Source organism: Rhinatrema bivittatum, chromosome 2 (genome assembly GCF_901001135.1).
Source record: "Rhinatrema bivittatum chromosome 2, aRhiBiv1.1, whole genome shotgun sequence".
Lineage (NCBI taxonomy): Eukaryota > Metazoa > Chordata > Amphibia > Gymnophiona > Rhinatrematidae > Rhinatrema > Rhinatrema bivittatum.
In genome coordinates, this window is record NC_042616.1 from 80,775,021 (window position 1) to 80,783,493 (window position 8,473).

Sequence of the window (8,473 nt, forward strand, 5' to 3'; positions counted from 1 at the left end):
TAGTAGAACTGATTTTGGGATACCATAATCCGGATTGGATGAGCTCCCCTGTTCAGATTGGAACCTCTTTGGGAGACAGATGTGCATCACTTAGGCAGGCATAGCCAGTTACCCAGCATCCCTGAGGTTAACTGGTTACCATCCTCGGGTAGTAACCAGGAGAGGAAGTAGCTAGTGGGTAAGATAAAGGACTATGAGCAGGAAAAATCAAGGCTCTAAGCTGGTTTGTTGCGCTGTAATTCATTTCTAAACATTGTTCAAGGCAATTTATTCTCCTGTTTCTTTAGATTCACATTTTTGGAGAGCCTGTGTTCAGATCCCAGCAATGTATGCCTCCATATATCAAAGCAAATGCAGTCATAATTGCAGTTTCCTAGATAGAATGAGATAGAATTCTTTTCTGTGGCTGTAGAACTGGGGGGGGGGGGGGGGGGGGTGAGGTAGATTTGCAGATTCCGAACCCTTGATTGGAAACTCCCTTGATGAGAGGATCAGAGGAACAGCAGGCAAGGCCAATTAGGAGGTTCAGAGTAGGTGAACAGCAATCCTAATGGCCAGGTTTGTAGCTGGGTGAAGGTGCATTTTCTTGTTGTGAACTCAGGAAACTTGGCATTAACTTAAATCATCAGCTGCAATCAGTTATCTGGGAACCTGGTTTGAACTTCGTTCCACCACCTTGCCTTCCTCCAGCATCCTGCCAGGATTTTAAAAAAAAAAAAGAAGGAATAATAAATATATTTATTTATTTATTTATTTAATATCTTTTAATATACCGATGCTCAAGACCATGTCTTATCGAACCGGTTTACATGGAACTAGGGTAAAAAGAACTGCAAAACCAAATGCAAAGGAAGGTAAAAGTTACATTAAACAGGGAGAAAAACATGGGCTTAGGAAGACAGGAAGAATATAAACTAAAACAACTGGAGTGACATAAAGTCGTCCTCAAAACATAAATTAAGTAACTGGACTTATGATCTTGCTGGATTTCTCTGGGGTTTATCTTAGGCAATTAATAGAATTAATTGTGTACATATATAATTAATTAATTATATATATGTACATAATATATGTACATATATAGATAGCGTAGTGAGTAGTTGTTTATATTAAGGCAATCAAGCCTCTTATCCCTCCAATAGACTATTGGAGCTCACTCTTCCGCCCTCTCAGCTAGGAGTGGATCTACTTGATGCTCATTACACCCAAGATTCAAAAACCTTCCACACCCTTGCATAAGCCAAAGATGTAGAAGGTTTTCTAGAACGCAATAAAGTAGTCACTACAGCATCTGAATAACCTTTATTCTTTAACCGACCCTCTCAAAAGCCATGCCGCTAGAGAGAAGCGTTCGACCTCTTCCAAACAAACCGGACCCTGAGACAGAAGGCAGGAAGATCTCGAAATCGAAGGGGACCGTCCAGTGCTAGTCTGACCAGGTCCGCGAACCACGGACGGCGTGGCCACTCCGGAGCCACTAAGACAACGTCGACTTGTTGAACTTCTATCCGACGCAGAACCTTGCCGATTAGAGGCCAGGGAGGGAACACGTAGAGAAGAACATCCCTTGGCCAAGGAAGTACCAGAGCATCTACTCCTTCTCCTCTTTCCCTCCTGCGGCTGAAGAATCGAGGGGCTTTGGCATTCTGAAATGTAGCCATGAGATCCATTGCCAGAGTGGACCATCTGTTGCATATCATTTGATAGGCTTCCTCGCACAGTTCCCACTCGCCTGGGTCGAGATGATGCAGACTGAGAAAGTCGGCTTGAATGTTGTCCACCCCGGCAATGTGTGAGGCTGCGATGCTGAGCAGATGTTGCTCCCCAGGCGATCAGCTGTTGTGCTTCCTGAGCTACCAGGAAGCTTCGGGTTCCTCCCTAACGGTTGATGTACGCTACCGTGGTCGCATTGTCGGAAAGAACCTGAACCGACTTCCCGCAAAGGAGAGATTGAAGAGCGATTAAGGCTAAATGAACCGCTCTGGTCTCTAAAAGATTGATCGACCACTGCGCTTCCTTTTTGGACCACGGACCCTGAACAGATGTATTCTGACATACCGCTCCCCAGCCTGAAAGTCTGGTGTCGGTAGTGACCACAGTCCATTCCGGAATCTCTAGTGCTACACCTTGTTGCAGATTTGCTGTCTGTAACCACCAATCTAGGCTGGAACGAGCCATCTCTGTAAGAGGAAGGGGAAGGTGGTATAGTTCCGAAACCGCATTCCAGCGTGAAAGCAATGCAGACTGAAGTGGTCTCATGTGCGCAAAGGCCCAGGGAACTAACTCCAGAGTAGAGGTCATTGAACCTAAAACTATCAAGTAATCCCGCACACAAGGAATAGGAATAGACTGTAAGTCTTGAATTTGTGATTGAATCTTGAGAAGGCGATGCTCCGGAAGGAACACTATCCCTTGACGAGTGTCGAACCGTGCACCCAAAAACTCCAGAGATTGGGAAGGTAATAGGTGACTCTTGTCTTTGTTGATCACCCTGCCTAGAGATTGCAAAAGGCTGATTACCCTGTTGATTGTATAATAACAAAGAGATTCTGACTTCACTCGAATCAACCAGTCGTCCAGGTATGGATGTACCAACAGGCCCTCCTTCCTGAGTTGAGCGGCCACCACAACCATTATTTGGTAAATGTTCTGGGAGCTGTGGCAAATCTGAACGGGAGAGCCCTGAATTGATAATGTTGCCCTAAATGCAAAACCTGAGAAACTTCTGATGATCGGATCGAATGCCGATATGAAGATAAGCTTCGGTGAGGTCGAGAGATGCTAGAAATTCTCCTCTGTGAACCGAAGCTATGACAGACCGAAGAGTCTCCATCCGGAACTCTGGAATCCTTAGACAACGGTTGACCCTCTTGAGATCGAGAATGGGATGAAAGGTTCCTTCCTTTTTGGGAACGACGAAGAAAATTGAACAATGACCTTTCCGAAGTTGGAACTGGAACTATAGCTCCTAGGTCGCTTAAACGCTGTAGCGAGTCTTGGATTATGAGACGCTTTTGTAGGGAAGAACACGGTGAAATTAGGAACAGATGGTGAAGTCGCTGAACAAAATCTAAAGCGTAACCTTGATTTATCACTGATAGAACCCATTGATCCGACGTACATCTGGCCCATTCTCCGTAAAACAGAGACAGCCTGCCCCCTATGACGGGAACCGGAGAAAGGATCGGCCTTATCTCATTGGACAGACTTTGTGCCTCCTGAGACTTGGGAAGTTCCAGGTCTACCAAAGCGGCGGCCACGAAAGGACTGAGACTAATTCTGTTGTCTACCTGAAGACTGTTTAGCTGGAGGAGACGGACGAGAAGAACGAAATCTTCTGTTAGACCGAAAACGAGAGCGAGATGAAAAAGAGCTTCTAGGCCTAGGACGGTCCTCTGGCAATTTGTGAATCTTATTTTCCCCTAGGGACAAAATTAAATCTTCTAATTCCTTACCAAATAATAATTTTCCCTTAAAGGGTAAAGCCCCTAATTGAGCTTTGGAGGATGCGTCTGCAGACCAATTCCTCAACCAGAGAAGTCTGCGAGCCGATACAGACGCAACGATAGAGCGAGCCGAGGTCCTAATGAGATCATATAAAGCAACTGTAGCTTCCAGTCTACCAGCCTGAGCAACTTCTTCTTCAGAGAGGGAAGAATTGTTTTGTAAAGCCTGGACCCATCTTAGTCCAGCTCGCAAAGCCAAGCTACTACACATGGCCGCCCGCACACCAAGAGCAGAAACCTCAAAAATTCGCTTAAACTGAACCTCCAGCTTACGATCTTGGAGATCTTTAAGAGCCGTAGCCCCAGTTACTGGAATAGTTGTTTTCTTAGTGATGGCTGAAACAGAGGCATCCACCTTAGGAAATTTTAAAATTTCCAAAGCTTCCTCAGGTAATGGATACAATTTTTCCATGGCTCGTGCTACCTTAAGCCCCAACTCAGGAGTATCCCACTCCCGGTACATAAGGTCAGTGAGAGAAAGATGAAAAGGAAATGATGTCGTGGGACCTCTAAGGCCAAGCAACACTGGGTCAACGTCACCCATCCGAGAATCCTTTACTGGAACCTCGAGACCCAATTCCAGTTAAATAGCTGGAATTAAGGGACTAAGTTCCTCTCTTCTAAACAGGCGGACTACTTTGGGGTCATCCCCATCCGCAACATGAGGGTCTGAACTAATACTCAAAGCAGGGTCTTCATTTAAATCCCCCTCCGGCAAGGACTTGTCCGGGATAGGTAAAGAGCCATGCTCAGAATCATCTGAAAAGAAAAAATTGTCTGATCCGGACCCTGACGAAGGGGACGCTTCGGAGCTGACCCCACTCCCAAATCCGTGGGACTAGCCCTTTTTGAGGAACGTGGCCTTAACCTCTGTTCAGATGAGAGACTCTTATGTCTCTTATGAAATTTATTAGATTTGTAAGCTTTGCGAAGAAAACGAAGAAAATCCCCTGAAAAGGTAGAAGAAGAGGAAGAAGAATCTGAAATCTCCTCTAGGCTTTCAGCCGATAAATATGGCCCTGTTTCGCGGCTTGTCCCCCCCAGGGACCGCCGGCTGCGGCGACAGCGGAGGCGGGTCAGAAGCACCCTGAATAGCTTGTTGTGTCGCCACCCTCAGAGTAGACAGGAGTGCCTCAGTTCCCGCACTGCAGCGAAAAGAGTCCGGGGCAGGAGAGCAGCTGGGCCGAGGTTTTGGGGCCGCGCGAAGTGGCCGAGTCCCTTTTTTTTATCGGCAAACTTGATGAGCCTTCCCCCCCGGGGAGACAGGATGAACAGAGACTCTCCCTGGAGAGACGCGCGCGCGCATCTCCACAAGCGCGCAGGCCGCGCCTCGCGGCATTATAAAGAAAAAACGGCAAAATAAAAGTATGAAATAAACTAAAAAACTAAAAGAAACCCGGCAAAAACAAAGGCACGGGCCCACCGAACACCAAAAGGTAAGTAAACAACAATTCAGCTGTCAAGAATTATTTATTTTTTTTTTTTTACCTGACCGAAACGCCCCCAGGAGCTGCTCCAAGTAGGGTGAGTGAGCCGGGCCCCCGGTATCACCCCTGCCAGAGTGGTTGCTGGGTACAAAACCTCCCCAACTCCGGCAGCCTCAAAACCAGGAGGGATAGTCCTCCCAGGACTTGGCAACCTCCCGGGAGGCAGTGAAACGGCTGTGAAGAAAAAATAAAACCTTTTTTTTTTTTTAAATAACTTAAATGAAAAGAACAGGCTCTCTTCAAAAGAAAAAGAAAGCCTGCAAAAAATTAACTCCTAAACTACCTGACTAAAAAATAACAAACTACCACAGACTGCAGGGGTTAGGGACGTCCACCTCTGCTGGGAGACAGAGAAATACTGATTGACTGCAGGTGGTGCTCCAGGGTATACGTCAGAGTCATTAGAATGTTTTCTCTGCCTCCCTCTGCTGGATTGGTGACATAACCCAGGGTCTGGACTGATCCAGGTACGTACAGGGAACTGGCTTCTCTCAAACCCTCCTAAAAAAAACAAATTTGGATCCTAAAGATCCCAACAACTTCCGCCCGATCTCCAACCTTTCCGTTTATAGCAAAGATCATGGAAAAATTAGTCAATGCGCAGCTATCTGACTACATTGAAGATCACAAAATTCTGTACCCCACTCAATTCGGGTTCCGTAAAGCTTTAAGCACCGAAACCCTACTCTTATCCCTGACAGACCACTCATCATGGGACTTGATAAAGGTCAATCCTTCTTACTGATTCTCCTTGACCTCTCAGCAGCATTTGACCCATTAACCATTCCATCCTCCTCAACCAGTTGTCAGTCATCGGAATAACAGGAACTGCATTTGCTTGGTTCAAATCATTCCTCAGTAACAGAGGCTACAAGGTCAGAATTCACAATAAAGAATCCCCCCGCTACAACTCCTCCCTAGGAGTTCCTCAGGGTTCCTCTCTATCCCCCACGCTCTTTAACATATACCTTCTTCCACTATGCCACTTGTTAACCAACCTGAAACTAACACATTTCCTATACGCCGACGATGTCCAAATTTTGATCCCCATTAAAGAATCTATTTCTAAAACACTTGAATATTGGGAAAATTGCCTTCGAGAAATCAACTGCCTCCTCACTAGCCTAAACCTGATTCTAAATCCTTCTAAGACTGAACTCCTTCTCATCTCCACGGAAAACAGTAATATCACTTTAAACCACCAACCAATTCATTCATCACCCAAGCAAGAGACTTAGGAGTAATCATAGATAATCGATTGAATTTAAAATCTTTCATCAACCATACTACTAAGGACTGCTTTTATAAACTACAGGTATTGCTGAATCAGGGAGTGGCCAAGATGGCGTCTGTGAGAGAAGTAGGTTGGTGAAGCTCCTGAAACGCTGTCGTTTTGTTTGCCAATTTTTGATTGCCGGCTTCCTAGAGATGCCACACTCGAAGTGTAAGGGACGGGTGAGAGAGGGTGCCCCGACCCCTGCAAGACCTGCCCTAATTCAAATGACATGACGGGTTTCCAGCCTCAGTCGGAGCTCACAACCCTGGAGAATCCCGTTGAGCAGCGAGGCAGAGAGCAAGCGCCCATGCTCCAGGGAGACGTCACACTCAGTCCCGGGGCCCCAACAACTTCTACTCCACCAGGTGACGCTGAATCCGCTGCAGACCCAGGCTCTGGACGAGGACGGATGGCGTCCTTAGAATAAGCCCTATCGGGGAGGGGGCAGCTGGAGGAACGGTGTCGATAGAGAGACCGGGAGGATTTTACATCTCCTCTCCACAAGTGGAGGGAACTATCGGCATTGCCCGAGCTGGAACCAGCGAAATGGAAGCTGGAATAGTCGTAAGGATTGCACAGCCCCAAGGAAACCTAGAGACTCAAGGTATTTCACTATCTCAAGCTATAATTTGATACCCTTTTTATCGACTGAAAAGCCTAAAATTGTTACCATGGATTTAATCTGGTGGAGCAATAATGTCGATGCAAAATGCCGTGTTAAATTTGTCATTGAATATAAAAGAAATGCAGACAACACTCCACAACTCAATCCCAGAAATAAACCAACATACTACCTCTTTGATGAAGGTGGAAGAAGAAATAAATAAGATAAAGAGTGTTCAGCTCTCTCTAATTAACAGGTCGATACAGTAAGGCCGCGGTAGAAACAGTGCGGCAGTGTCAGGCGCACCCTTCCTCCCCGCACGCACAGTTTCTCTTCACTTAGTCCCCGATACTCTCTTCTAATTGCATGCAAATGCATGCCACGGCTTTAAAGCGTTAGGGAAGGGTTATGCCCGCGTAACCCATTTTACTGTATAGGCGCTTAATACAGCGCCTATACAGTAACCTGGGTGCGCTGGTACCTGTCATTTCAAATGACATTTGAAATGACAGGCACCAGGAAGTGTAAAAAAAAACAACCCAAAAATATGTAAAAACCTGAGTGTTAAAAAAAATAATTTTTAAATACCTGTCACTTTCATGCGGTCATCCAGGCAGCGGCGTGGGTCCAGGCGGGGCGGGGTGGCGGCGGGAGGGTGATCGAGAGGCCGCGGGCGGGTAGGGCGTGTTCGATTGGGTGGGGCGGGCAGCGGGATCCGGGGGGGCGGGTGGGCGCGTGTTCAAACGAGGCCGGGTCGCACAGGCGCGCATTAATTCAGGCGGAGGGAGCCGGGTGGTCGTGCATTCATCCAGGCAGAGGGAACCGTGGGCCGTTTTCACCACCGGTTCCCTCTGCCTGGATGAATGGCTGTGCGATTTCAGCGCTGAAGGCAGTCACATGCCGTGGTCACGGCATGTGACTGCCTTCAGCGCTGAAATCGCACAGCCATTCCTTCAGCCGGTGGCCGTGCATTCATCCAGGCAGAGGGAACCGTGGGCCGTTTTCGCCACCGGTTCCCTCTGCCTGGATGAATGCCGTGCGAAATCGGGAGGAAGGGAGAAGGGACTGCCGTAGCAGGCCCGAGCCTTGCTACTTTTTTCGTTTTTTGTTTTTTTTTGCTTCGGGAGGAGGGGACCGGACGGGCTGCAGGAGACCGGACTGGGGCTACACCGGAGACCGGACGGGCTGGACCGGAGACCGGACGGGACCAGGGCGGGCGGGTAAGCATGTTTTTTACACTACACTACAACTCCTACTAGGGGAGGCGGTAAACTAACACGTTAAGGCCGAGGCAAAACAGCGGGTTACTGAGGAGATAGTATCAGCGCCCGTTACAGTATCGGAGGGGAATAGCTAATTCCTTCATATAACAGCTTTTTCGATCATTTACATGCTGGGTGCGGAAAGGGTTATGTGTTTATTTTAGGAAGCGCTAAGGACGCGTGAAACTGGAGACTGTATCGCTGGATCGCCTTACTCGTCTGTATTGTGCGCTCCCAGCACGTTACAGACGGGCAATCTTTAACTGCACGTTACTGTATCGACCTGTAAAGGAGAGACTATGCTAGAAAAGAAAATGGAAAGTATAGAAAATACCATA